This window comes from Sminthopsis crassicaudata, chromosome 6, assembly GCF_048593235.1.
Source record: "Sminthopsis crassicaudata isolate SCR6 chromosome 6, ASM4859323v1, whole genome shotgun sequence".
In the NCBI taxonomy this organism is placed as follows: Eukaryota; Metazoa; Chordata; class Mammalia; order Dasyuromorphia; family Dasyuridae; genus Sminthopsis; species Sminthopsis crassicaudata.
This window is the reverse complement of record NC_133622.1, coordinates 125,691,933-125,706,315: the sequence shown is the minus strand read 5'-3', so window position 1 is coordinate 125,706,315 and position 14,383 is coordinate 125,691,933. Positions and strand designations below refer to the sequence as shown.

Genomic DNA, 14,383 nt, shown 5'->3' with positions numbered 1-14,383 from the left:
GAAGCATAAAAAGGTAAATAAGGAAAAAAAAAAAACCCACAAAAAAGCCACTTTGTTAAACTGTTAAATTCCTATATGGGAAAATGATACTTGCAATACTTAACAACTGTATATCTGTTAGGGTATTTAGAAAGAGAGGGTGTGGATATGTTGTCCTTGATGTGATGATATAAAAAATTAAGGGGTCATAAAAGGATTACATTGGGAGAAAAGGAAGGGGGAGGCAGAATGTACCCCATTATATCATATGAAGAAGGAAACTATTATAATAGATGGAAAGAAGGGAAGAGGATATGCATTGCTTGAACATTACTCTAATTCAACTTGGCTCAAAGAAGAAATAACACACTCGGGAATATATACTTATCTTAACCTACAGGGAAATAAAAGGGGAAGGGAAAAGATCATAGGATGGAAGCCAAAGTGAAGGAGGCAGTGGTCAAAAGCAAAACACTAGTGAGGAGGGACAGGGTGAAAGATGAGACAGACAGACAGAAACAGAGAGGGACAGAGAGACAGAGAAAGGGACAGAGACAGAGACAGAGTAGTATAAACAATGAAAAATAGGATGGAGGAAAGCACACTTTTGAATGTGAATGAGATGAATTCTTTCATAAAATGGAAGTGGATAGCAGAATGAATTTAAAATGTGAAATATGTTGTTTGTTTACAAAAAACACATGGGAAGCATAGAAACATAAAGTAAGATAAAAAATTGGAACAGAATAATTTATGTTTCAGCTAAAGTAAAAAAAAAAAAGTCATGATTTCAGACAAAGCAAAAGTAAATGTAAATCTAATTTAAAAAGACAAGGAAAGCACTCTGAGTATTAAACTTATATGAACCAAATAGTATAACATCCACATTTCTTTTAAAAAAATTTTTTTAAAGGTTTTTATTTCCAAAACATGCACAGATAATTTTTCAACATTGATCCTTGCATAGCCTTATGTTTCAGATTTTCCTCTCCTCCCCTAGATGACAATGTTAAAATATATGTTAAATTCAATATGTGTAAACATTTATAAACATGAAAAAAATCTGTTCATAAAGGAAAGAAAATGAGCAAGAAAACAAAATGCAAGTGAACAACAAAAAGAGTGAGAATGTTTTGTTGTGATCCACACTCAGTTCTCACAATTCTCTGGGTGTAGATGGCTTTATTCATCTCTTATCAACTGGCATCAGTCATCTTATTACTGGAAAACGCCACATTCATCAGAAATGTTGATCGTATAATATTGATGTTGCCATGTCCAATGATCTCCTGGTTCCTCTCATTTCACTTAGCTTCAGTTCATATAAGTCTCTCCAGGCCTCTCTAAAATCATCCTCCTGATCATTTCTTATAGAACAATAATATTCCATTAACATTCATATATCATAACTTATTCAGCCATTCTCCAACTCATGATCATCCACTCAGTTTCCAGTTTCTTGCTACTATGAAAAGGGCTGCCACAAACATTTTTGCACATGTAGGTACCTTTCCCTCCCGTAAGATCTCTTTGGGATATAGGCCTGATGGAAACACTGCATAGTTTAATAACTTTTTGAGCATATTTCCAAATTGCTCTTCAGAATGGTTGGATCCATTCACAGTTCCATCAACAATGTATCAGTGTCCCAATTTTCCCACATCTTCTCCGACATTCATCATTATCTTTTCCTGTCATCTTAGCCAATTTGAGAGGTGTGTAGTGGTATCTCAGAGTTGTCTTAAAAACAATTGATCTGGAAAATAGATCCAAGAGAGGCCTCTACTTAAGAAAATTTTGGATTACCTGAAAGCCACAACCATAAAAAGAGTCTGGATAGCATTCTTCAAGAAATCATCCAAAGTAAAGTGCCCTGATATACTAGAACCAGAGTGCAAAATAGTCATTGAAAAATCACCTCCTGGAAGAGATCCCACAAGGAAAACTTAAAGAAATATTGTTGCAAAACTCCAGAAGTTTAAGATCAAGAATAAAAAATATTGCACACTGCTAGGAAAAAAAAACAATTCAAGTATTAAGAAGTCATTGTCAGGATTACCCAGGATTTGGCAGCTTCTAAAATAAAGAATCAGAGGTCCTGGAATAAAGGACCTTAGATGATAATCAAGAATCAATTACCCAGCAAAACTGAGCATCATCTTTCAGGGGAGAAGACGAATCTTCAAAGAAGGAGGGGATTCTCAATAATTTTTACTGAAAAAATCAAAACTAAGCAGAAATTCTGTTCTACAAGTACATGAGATCATAAATAGATTAGAGGAACAGAGGATAGTCTACCTCTCAGACCTGTGGAGGAGGAAGGAATTTATGACTAGAGAAGAACTAGAGATCATTATTGATCACTAAATAGAAGATTTTGATTACATCAAACTAAAAAGTTTCTATACAAACAATACTAATTCAAACAGGATTAGAAGGGAAATAACAAATTGGGAAAGTATTTTTATAGTTAAAGGTTCTGATAAAGGTCTCATTTCCAAAATATATAGAGAACTGATCCTAATTTATAAGAAATCAAACCATTCTCCAATTGATAAATGGTCAAAGGATATGAACAGACAATTCACAGATGATGAAATTGAAACTATATCCACGCATATGAAAGAGTGTTCCAAATCACTACTGATCAGAGAAATGCAAATTAAGACAACTCTGAGATACCACTACACACCTGTCAGATTGGCTAAGATGACAGAAACAAATAATGATGAATGTGGGAGGGGATGTGGGAAAACTGGGACACTGATACATTGTTGGTGGAGTTGTGAAAGAATCCAACCATTCTGGAGAGTAATCTGGAACTATGCCCCAAAAGTTATCAAACTGTGCATGCCCTTTGATCCTGCAGTGCTGCTATTGGGCTTATATCCCAAAGAAATACTGAGGAGGGGAAAGGGACCTGTATGTGCCAAAATGTTTGTGGAAGCCATTTTTGTAGTGGCTAGAAACTGGAAGTTGAATGGATGTCCATCAATTGGAGAATGGCTGGGTAAATTATGGCATATGAATGTTATGGAATATTATTGTTCTGTTAAAAAATGACCAGCAGGATGAGTACAGAGAGGCTTGGAGAGACTTACATGAACTGATGCTAAGTGAAATGAGCAGAACCAGGAGATCATAATACACTTCAACAACAATACTGTATGAAGATGTATTCTGATGGAAGTGGATATCTTCAACAAAGAGAAGATCTAATTCAGTTTCAATTGATCAATTATGGATAGAATCAGCTACAGGAACAGTGGGAAATGAGTGTAAACTGTTTGCATTTTTGTTTTTCTTTCCAGGTTATTTTTATCTTCTGAATCCAATTCTTCCTGTGCAATAAAAAATTTGGTTCTGCTCACATATATTGTATCTAGGATATACTATAACATATTTAACATGTATGGGACTGCCTGTCATCTAGGGGAGGGAGTGGAGGGAGGGAGGGGAATATCTGGAAAAATGAATACAAGGGATAATGTTGTAAAAAAAAAATTACTCATGCATATATACTGTCAAAAAATGTATAATTATAAAATTAATTAAAATTTTAAAAAAATTTTAAAAAAATTCAAGAGAAGCATAGCAAGGTAAATGGGGGGAAAATATTACTTGAAAGTTAAACTGTTTACATCCCTATATAGGAAGATGATACTTGTAACTCTTGACAATTGTATCTTTTATTAGGGCAGTTAGAAGGGATATACAAAGACAGAAGGTGTGAGAATAAGTTGATTTTGATGTAATGATATTTTTTTAAAAGACATCAAGGGGTGGGAAAAGGATTATACTGGTACAAGAGGAAAGGGGAATTAAAATGGGATAATTTGGATCACATGAAGAGGCACAATAGAACTATTGCTGTACAGGAAAAGAAGAGAAGAGGATGAGCATTGACTAAAGCTTAATATCATCAGTTTTGGCTCAAAAAAGGAGTAACACACATATTCCACTGGTTATAGAAATTTATCTTACTCTATTGGGAAGTAGGAGGAGAAAGGGAAAAGAAAAGGGAAGGGCTAGATAGAAGAAAGGACAGAAATAGTAGGAGAAAGTAATAAAAGAAGGGAGGAAGGGTGAAAAAAGAGAGGGAAAGTTCAGGGAGGTGTTGATCAGAAACAAAATCCTGGTGAGGAGGGAAAGGGTAGAAATAGAGACAAAAAGTATATTCAGGGGAGAAAATAGGATGGAGGGAAATACAGAGCTGGTAATCAGAACTGTAAATGTGAATGTGAATGGGATGAACTCTCCCATAAAACAGAAGCAGATAGCAGATTGGATTAAAAACTAGAATTCTATAATATGTTGTTTACAAGAAACACTTTTGAAGCAGAAAGATACACACAGAGTAAGGGTAAAAGGCTGGAGCAGAATATATTATGCTTCAGTTGAAGCAAAATAAACAGGAGTAGGAATTCTAATCTTAGACAAAGCAAAAGCAAAAATAGATCCAATTTTAAAAGATACAGAAGGAAGCTACATCTTGTTAAAAGGTATTATAGACAATGAAGTAATATCAATACTAAACTTATAAGAAAGAAGGAAACCAAATTACCAATATCAAAAATGAAAAGGGTTAGAGTCTGGAGTCACCAATGAAAAAGAAATTAAAACAAACCTGACAATCTAAGTGAAATGAATAAATATTTACTAATATATAAATTGCCCAGTTAATGCAACAAGAAACAGATTAGTTAAGTAACCTTATTTTCAAATAATTTTCAATAATATTCAATATTCAAAGAAATTGAACAAATCATCAATAAATACCATAAACACCAGGATCAATGGATTTACAAATGAATTCTACTAGACCTTTAAAGAACAATTAATTACAATACTGTATCAACCATTTCGGAAATTGAGTGAAAAAGGAGTCCATAAAAAGACTCTTAAAAAAAAAAAAAAAGAATTCATAAAAGATACAAATATACTTAACCAGTGTTAGAATTCTTATAAGGTGTTAAATCAGTGGAATTGATAGAGACAATGGTTTTTTAGCAGGGTGCTTAACAGTTCTCTAGATGTACTTAGAGCTGCTGAGATCCTCTAGGCTTCCAGCCAGTCTTCACAAAAATCATAGTGTAGATCTTTACACTGCTATTTATTTTCATGATGCTTTTTCACATGAATAGTGGGTTCTATGCACTTCATTGTAAACTTTATGTTGCCTACCATGATGAGTGCCGTGTCATTGAAGCCCTCTGCAATTCAGTCTACCTTCTCAGTAATGTGGTTTGAACTGACATCCTTTACAAGTTTATTAGCCTGATAATAACCATCAATCACATAGCTATTGTCTGTGCACCAAGAATCAATTAAAGTGGGGGCCACCTTGAGCATGGGGGGGCCAACACCAGGGTGGATGAGGGGGAATAGAATCCATGAAGAGGATCTCTATGGGTTGAGGCAGCAGTGCACAAGCTGCTCCTTACAGGTTTCTGCTTCTGGACTACCAGGAAACTGTTGACATTTTAGGGGGTATACTTGGCCCCATGCAGCATCAATTTGCTGTAGGCCTGAGTGGTCAGCTTCATGCTGGGCATGTTGAGGTTCTGGCCTTAGACCAGTGACAATGACCCTAACCTTCTAGGACCTTCAGGGTTCCTCACCCTAGCCACAAGACTCCCTCTGCCTTCTCTCTTCTGCCTAGGTCAGCCTGACTGCAGGTAGTCCAGCACTGGTTCTGGTATGGGGAAGCCCAGACACCAACAGCCTTCTTTGGACAACTGCCTGGCTCCTCTCAGGGGGGGTGTCATCGCAAAGTGGGGCTTTAAAATTGTATATTGGGAACCTACCTGCCAAGGCAAACTCAGGAACTTTATATATGAACACCATTATAAAATATATTTCATACAAATAAAGTAAGATCTAAGCAATTGGAAAAATATCAGTTGCTCCTAGGTATAGGCTGAACTCATAATAAAAAATGATAATTCTACTTAAATTAATTTACTTATTCAGGACCATACCAATTAAACTACAAAAAAATTTTAATAGAGCTAGAAAAAATAAAAAAGAACAAAATTCATCTGGAAGAACAAAAAGACAAGAATATCAAGAGAACTGATGAAAAATGCAAAAGAATATGGCTTAGCAATATGAAATGTAAAACTATAAAGAAGCAATTATCAAAACTATTTGGTACTGGCTAAAGAATAGAAAAGATTAATGGAATTGATCAGGTTCAGAGACACAGCTTCTGGTATAAGAACTCTTTGTCAGTATTTGTCAGAAACTGCTAGGAAAACTGGAAACTAATACGGCAGAAATTAGGAATAGACCATAACAAAAATAAGGTTAAATGCGTAAATGATTTAAATATAAAGAATGAAACCATAAACAAATTAGAAGAGCAAAAAATTGTGAAATCCATGGAGAAGGGAAGAATTTGTGACCAAACAAGAAAAAATGCAAAATGGATAATTTTGATTATCTTAAATTTAAAAGCTTTTGCAAAAACAAAACCAAGTGGAACGAAGATTAGAAGGAAAGCAGAAAACTGGTAAGCAATCTAATAAAGGTTTCATTTCTCAATTATGTGGAGAACTGAGCAAATTTATAAGAATACAAGTTATTCCCCAAACTGACAAATAATCAAAGGATATGAACAGGCAGTTTTCAGATGAAGAAATCAAAATTATCTATACTTATATGAAGAAGTGCTCTACATCACTTTTGATTAGAGATATGTGAAGTAAAACAACTCTGAGGCCCTAACAGGACAAAAAAGAAAAATGATAAATGTTGGAGAGGATGTGGGAAAATTGGGACCCTAAGGCATTGTTGGTAGAATTGTAAACTTCAAGTGTCTGAGAGTTCATAGTTTGAAAGAATCCAAAGAAATTCTCTTATAGTTAAGAAAAAAAAGACAAATAAGAAGTCTGAATGGGAAACAAATAATGAGCAACAGATAAGAGGTTTTATTGCTCCACATTCCTGAGCTAGATGCATAATTTTGAGTAGATCCAGGGCCCTGACTCAACAAACTGATTCAATCATTCTAGAGAGCAATTTAGAACTTGCTCAAAGGGCAATCAAAGTATACATATCCTTTGAGCCAGCAATACCACTACTAGGTCTGTCACAAAGAGATCATTAAAAAGGGAAAAGAATCCATGTGTACAAAAATATATCATCCCATTTCATGGTGACAAAGAATTAGAAATTGAGGGGATGCCCAATAATTGTAAAATGACTGAACAAGTTGTGGTTATGAATATATTGGAATATTATTGTACACTAAGAAGTGATAAGCAGGCAGATTATGAAAAACCTGGAAAGACTTGTACAAATTGATGCAAATTCAATGAGCAGAATCAGGAAAACATCATGCACAGTATCAGCAGCAATACTGTGTGGTGATCAACTATGAACAAGTTAGCTCTTCTCAGCAACACAATGATCTAAGACAATTATAGAGAACCCATAATGGAAAATGCTATCCACTTTCACATAGATAAAGAGATGAACTAAGAATAAAAATTAAAGCATACATTTTTCACTTATCATTTTTCCCCTTTTGGTCTTCTTTCACAACTGTGACTAATATGGAAATTGTTTATTGTAATTACACATATTAAATCCATATCAAATTGCTTACCATGTTAGGAAGAGGGGAGGAAAGGAGAGAGAGGGAGAAAAAATAGAATTTTAAAATCTTGTAGAGGCAACTAGATGGCACAGTGGATGGAGTACCAACCCTATAGTCAGGAGACCTGAATTCAAATTTTACATATAATTGAGAAAATTAAAATACTATTTTTAAAAAGTCACTTAATATTTTAATGTCCTCAAGATACTCTCTAAAACTTTAAGTTGATAGCAGAGAAGATGATACTCTGAACAGGTGGGGAAGATAGAGTTTCCCTCAATGGGAAAATAATTATGATATGAAAATAGGTAAAATAATTAGATATGACATTTTAAAAGGATCTATATACATTATCATATTTGTTACAACAATTCTGAGACATTCAATGCAAATATCATTGTCTCCATTTTGTAGATAAGTAAACAAACTAATGTTTAGAGAAGTGACTGGCTGCACAGTCACAAAATTAATAGCTGAAGTGGAATTCACAGTAAAAATTCTTTGCCTAATCAGTTTATCAGAATTTTATGGCATAGACATTTATTAGTTTAGGAGATTCCCAGATGAGAAAACCTTTACTCTCAAGCACTGAAGGTTAAATGACAGCCAGAATGTGTCAGAAGATCAATCCAGCTTTGATTCTCTATCTCTATGCCACATTGACTTACATCAAAGTTTTACTTCAATAATTTATTCCCATTGAACTCAGTCCTGATAGAACTTTTATGACAGAAACATGGCTATTTTTGGTTAGCCTAAGGAAAAAGGGATGTGGAAAATTTGGAGATCCATATGATTTAATTAGGGACTGTGAGGATCATACCAAGCAAGTGTCAATATGGTGGGAAAGGATTTTCTCTGAATAGGAGGACCTGGACAAAAAGCCATGTACAACCTTTGGGGATAGAGGAAGAATGAGATATCATTAATTGGGAGGCATTAAACTTATGGCAATTGGTGCTGCATTAGAAACACATCTTTTTCCCAACCTCAATATCTCCTCTATTCCCTCCTCTCATCAAATCATTTCTTTTCTTCCCTTAAATCTACATCCTAAAGCTCATGTTTGTCTCTCTTCTTTCTCCTCCAGACACCTAGTAGTTCCCACAGGAATCTTTCCTTAATATATAAGGCAACAAACCAGAATAAAAATTTTCATTTAAAAATATTGAGGACAAATGTCCAGGACAGCAGATGCCAGAAGCTATTAATAAAATGCTGCAGAACCAGTTTTTCTGATGAGTTGACTCCCAAAGGCTACAAAGGCAGAGGAAGGAAATGCAGTACATCAATTACTAACAAATCTGAATATACTAAACAGAAAAATTCATACAGGTAGCTCTGGAAACCATTCCAAATGTCATTTGCTATAAAGATTCAAAGGATGGAGATAACAAGAGTACCATAAAGACTTGATGATTTTTTTATGGAAGCCTGACTTAGGTTTAATGAAATATTGCTCATTGTGTATACTGGTTTACTATCATCTTTACCTAAGTTCTTTGGATTTTTAAAAAAAAATTTCAATGACTCTGAAAACTAGAGGCTGAAATAATTTGCTAACGTTGAGATTTTATTTCCCAGAAGGAAAAAAAGAAAGAAAAAAATGTAGCAACCAAGCATGAGATAGAAAGGTGAGGGAAGTAACAAAGGATATATAATCAGAGATCACAGAATCATATTTAGAGCTGTAATAAATTACTGAATCCTATCTTCCCCCACTCCCATTTTGCATAGGAAGAAATTGAGGCCCAGAGAAATTAAATAATTTGTTCAGTCTACAGCTAGTTAAATGTCAGAAATAGGCTTTCCAAACTCTAAACGAAGCTAATTATTCACTAATAATAGGATTTATATGACATTTTAAGTTTAGCACAGCACTGTATAAATATCTTTATCTTTAGGGGGCAGCTAGGTGGCGAAGTGGATAGAGCACCAGCCTTGAATTCAGGAGAACCCAAGTTCAAATCTGGTCTCAGACACTTAACACTTCCTAGATGTGTGACCCTGGGCAAGTCACTTAACCCCAGCCACAAAAACAAAAAAACAAAAACAACAAAAAAAGATAAATATCTTTATCTTCAGAACATCTCCAGGAGATATTACCCTTCTCATTTTACATTTAAGGAAACAGGCACAAAGAGACTGATTTACCCATCATCAATTTCTTTTTTTTTTTTAATTAATTAAATTATTTGGCATTTTATTTTCTTCCAGTTACATGAAAAATGTTTTCATTTTCAATTTCATTTTCAATTTCAAATTCATTTCAATTTCAAAAATTTTAACATTCTTTTTTTTTTTTTTTTAAACTTTGAACTTTACATTCTTTCCTTTCGTTCCTTCTTCACTGAGAATGCAGGCAATTCAATATAGGTTATACATGCGTAGTCATGCAAAACAGTCATGTTATGAAAGAAAACAGACCAAAACCCAAACAAACAAAAAACAAAAAACCCTCATGAAAAATAAATAAAGCAAAAAAAAAAATATTATGCTTTAATCTGCTTTCAGACAGTTCCTTCTCTGGGTATGGATAGCATTTTTTAGCATAAGTTCTATAGATCATTGTATGGATCATTGTATTGCTGAGAATAACTAAGTCATTCACAAATGATCATCTTACAATATTGGTGTTACTTTGTACACAGTACATTTCTCTTTGCATCAGTTCATGGAAGTCTTTCCAGACTTTTCTGAGATCATCTTGCTCATCATTTCTCATAGAACAATAGTATTTCATCATAATTACACAGAACAATTTATTCAGCCAATTGACAGGCATCTCCTCAATTTACACTTCCTTGCTCCCAAGAAAATGTTGCTATAAATATTTTTTTTGCACACATAGCTTCTTTTCCTTTCTGTTTTTGTTCATCTCTTTTGGGATACATATCTAGTAGTGGTTTTATAGCCCTTTGGTCATAGTTCCAAATTGCTCAACAAAATGGTTGAGTACATTCAGAACTCCATCAACAATGCATTAATGTCTTATTTTTTTCCCCACATCCTTTCCACTATTCATCATTTTCCCTTTCTGTCTTATTAGCTAATCTTGTGATAAGAATGTGATAGTACTTCAGAATTTATTTTAGTTTTCATTTCTCCAATCAATAGTGAATTAGAGCATTTTTTCATATGACTATGGGTAACTAGGATTACTTCATGTGCAAATTTACGTCTCATTATTTGTCAATTTAGGAATGGCTCTTGTTTTTTTAAAAATTTAGCTCAGTTTTCTAGAAGTTTGAGAAATGATCCCTTTTTCAGAGAAAATTGCTTCATTTTTTCCCCACAATTACTTTTTTTTTAATTATAGATTTTTATTGACAGAACATATGCATGGGTAATTTTTACAATATTGTCCCTTACACTCACTTCTGTTCCAAATTTTCCCTTCCCTCTCTCCACCTCTTCCCCTAGAAGGCAGGCAGTCTCATACATGTTACACATGTTAAAGTATATCTTAGATACAATATATGTGTACAGATCTGTACAATTCTTTTGTTGCACAAGAAAAATTAGATTCAGAAGATAAAAATAACCCGGGAAGAAAAACAAAAATGCAAGTAGTCCACATTCATTTCCCAGTGTTCCTTCTCTGGGTGTAGCTGATTCTGTCCATCACTGATGAATTGAAATTGAATTAGATCTTCTCTTTGTCGAAGATATCCATTTCCATCAGAATACATCCTTATTTGGTATTGTTGTTGAAGTGTATACTGATGCTCATTTAACTTAGCATCAGTTAATGTAAGTCTCTCCAAGCTTCTCTGTATTCATCTTGCAGGTCAATTCTTACAGAACAATAATATTCCATAACATTCATATATCACAATTTATTCAGCCATTCTCCAATTAATGGGCATCCATTCAATTTCCAGTTTCTAGCCACTACAAAAAGGACTGCCACAAACATTTTTGCACATACAGGTCCCTTTCCCTTCTTTAAGATCTCTTTGGGATACAAGCCCGGTAGTAACACTGATGGATCAAAGAGTATGCACAGTTTGATAACTTTTTGAGCATAGTTCCAAATTGCTCTCCAGAATGGCTGGATCTATTCACAATTCCACCAACAATGCATGTGTCCCAGTTTTCCCACATCTCCTCCAACATTTATTACTATCTTTTCCTGTCATTTTAGCCAATCTGACAGGTGTGTAGTAGTATTTCAATGTTGTTTTAATTTGCATTTCTCTGACCAATAGTGATTTGGAACATCCTTTCATATGAGTAGAAATACTTTCAATTTCATCATCTGAAAATTGTCTGTTCATATCCTTTGACCATTTATCAATTGGAGAATGGTTTGATTTCTTATAAATTAGGATCAGTTCTCTATATATTTTGGAAATGAGACCTCTATCAGAACCTTTAACTGTAAAAATGTTTTCCCAGTTTATTGCTTCCCTTATAATCTTGTTTGCATTAGTTTTGTTTGTATAAAAGCTTTTTGATTTGATATAATCAAATTTTTCTATTTTGTGATCAATAATGATCTCTAGTTCTTCTTTGGTCACAAATTCCTTCCTCTCCTCCACAAGACTGAGAGGTAAACTATCCTATCCTATGTTCCTCTAATTTATTTATAATCTTGTTCTTTATGCCTAAATCATGAACCCATATTGATCTTATCTTGGTGTACGGTGTTAAGTGTGAGTATCCATGCCTATTTTCTGCCATAATAATTTCCAGTTTTCCCAGCAGTTTTTGTCAAATAGTGAATTCTTATCCCAAAAGTTGGGATCTTTGGGTTTGTCAAACACTAGATTCCTATAGTTATTGACTATTTTGTCCTTTGAACCTAACCTATTCCACTGATCAATTAGTCTATTTCTTAGCCAATACCAAATGGTTTTGGTGACTATTGCTTTGTAGTATAGTTTAGATCAGGTACAGCTAGACCACCTTTATTTGATTTTTTTTTTCATTAGTTCCCTTGGAATTCTTGACCTTTTGTTCTTCCATATGAATTTTGTTATCTTTTCTAAGTCATTAAAATAATTTCTTGGCAGTCTGATTGGTATAGCACAAAGTAAATAAATTAGTTTAGATAGTTATTGTCATCTTTATTATATTCGCTCGGCCTATCCAAGAGCACTTAATATTTTTCCAATTTTTAAAATCTGACTTTATTTGTGTGGAAAGTGTTTTGTAGTTTTTCTCATATAATTACTGACTTTTCTTTGGCAGATAAATTGCCAAATATTTTATGCTATCAACAGTTATTTTGAATGGAATTTCTCTTTGTATCTCTTGCTGTTGGATTTTGTTGGTGATGTATAAAAATGCTGAGGATTTATGTGGATTTATTTTGTATCCTGCAACTCTGCTAAAGTTGTGGATTATTTCTAATAGCTTTTTAGTAGAATCTCTGGGATTCTCTCAGTATACCATCATATCATCTGCAAAGAGTGATAAATTGTTTTCCTCATTACTACTCTAATTCCTTTAATCTCTTTCTCAACTCTTATTGCCAAAGCTAGCATTTCTAATACAATATTGAATAGTAATGGTGATAGTGGGCAATCTTGTTTCACTCCTGATCTTGTTGGGAATGGTTCCAGTTTATCCCCATTACATTTGATGCTTACTAATGGTTTTAAATAGATGCTACTGACTATTTTTAAGGAAAAGTCTATTTATTCCTATACTCTCAAGTGTTTTTATTAGTAATGTATGTTGGATTTTATCAAATGCATTTTCTGCATCTATTGAGATGATCATATGGTTTTTGTTAATTTGGTTATTGATATAGTCAGTTATGCTAATAGTTTTCCTAATATTGAACCAGCCCTGCATTCCTGGTATAAATCCTACTTGATTGTGGTATATTATCCTGGGGATATTTTTTCTTGCTAATATTTTGCTAATTATTTTATTTAAGATTTTTGCATCAATATTCATTAGGGAGATTGGTCTATAATTTTCTTTCTCTGTTTTCAACCTACCTGGTTTAGGTTGATACTGATGTACCATGTCTGTGTCATAAAAGGAATTTCGTAGGACTCCTTCAATCCCTAGAATTCACATGTAAATCCATCTGATCCTAGGAATTTTTTCTTAAGGAGATGATTAATAACTAGTTCTATTTCTTTTTCTAAAATCAATTTAATCAATTTACTTCTTCCTCTGTTAATCTGGGCAAGCCATATTTTTGAAGGTATTTTTCCATTTCATTTAAGTTATTGAATTTATTGGCATAAAGTTGGGCAAAGTAACTCCTAATTATTGCTCTAATTTCCTCTTCATTGGTGGAAAGTTCTCCCTTTTCATTTTTTTTTTCCCTTCCCTGAGGCTGGAGTTAAGTGACTTGCCCAAGGTCACATAGCTAGGAAGTGTTAAGTGTCTGAGACCAGATTTGAATTCGGGTTCTCCTGAATTCAGGGCTGGTGTTCTATCCACTGTGCCACCTAGCTGCCCCTTCCTTTTTCATTTTTAAGACTAACAATTTGATTTTCCTCTTTCCTTTTTTTAAATCAAATTTACTAAAGATTTATCTATTTTCTTGGGTTTTTTCATGAAACCAACTTTTAGTTTTATTTATTAATTCAATAGTTTTTTTTTTGTTTGTTTTTTTACTTTCAATTTTATTAATCTCTCCTTTTATTTTTAGAATTTCAAGTTTAGTATTTGACTGGGGGCAGGGGTTTATTTGTTCCTTTTCTAGCTTTTTCAGTTGCAAGTCCAATTCTTTGATCTTTTTCTCTATTTAATGCAAGAGGCCTCTAGAGATATAAAATTTCCCCTTATTACCGTTTTGGCTGCAACCCACACATTTTGGTATGACATCTCATT

General features: G+C 33.7%; 1 pseudogene; it reads right to left on the bottom strand.

Annotated features, from left to right (window-relative positions):
* Positions 1-4,956: 4,956 nt before the first annotated feature.
* LOC141547294 (ER membrane protein complex subunit 8 pseudogene) lies at positions 4,957-5,534 on the bottom strand (annotated as a pseudogene).
* Positions 5,535-14,383: the final 8,849 nt, after the last annotated feature.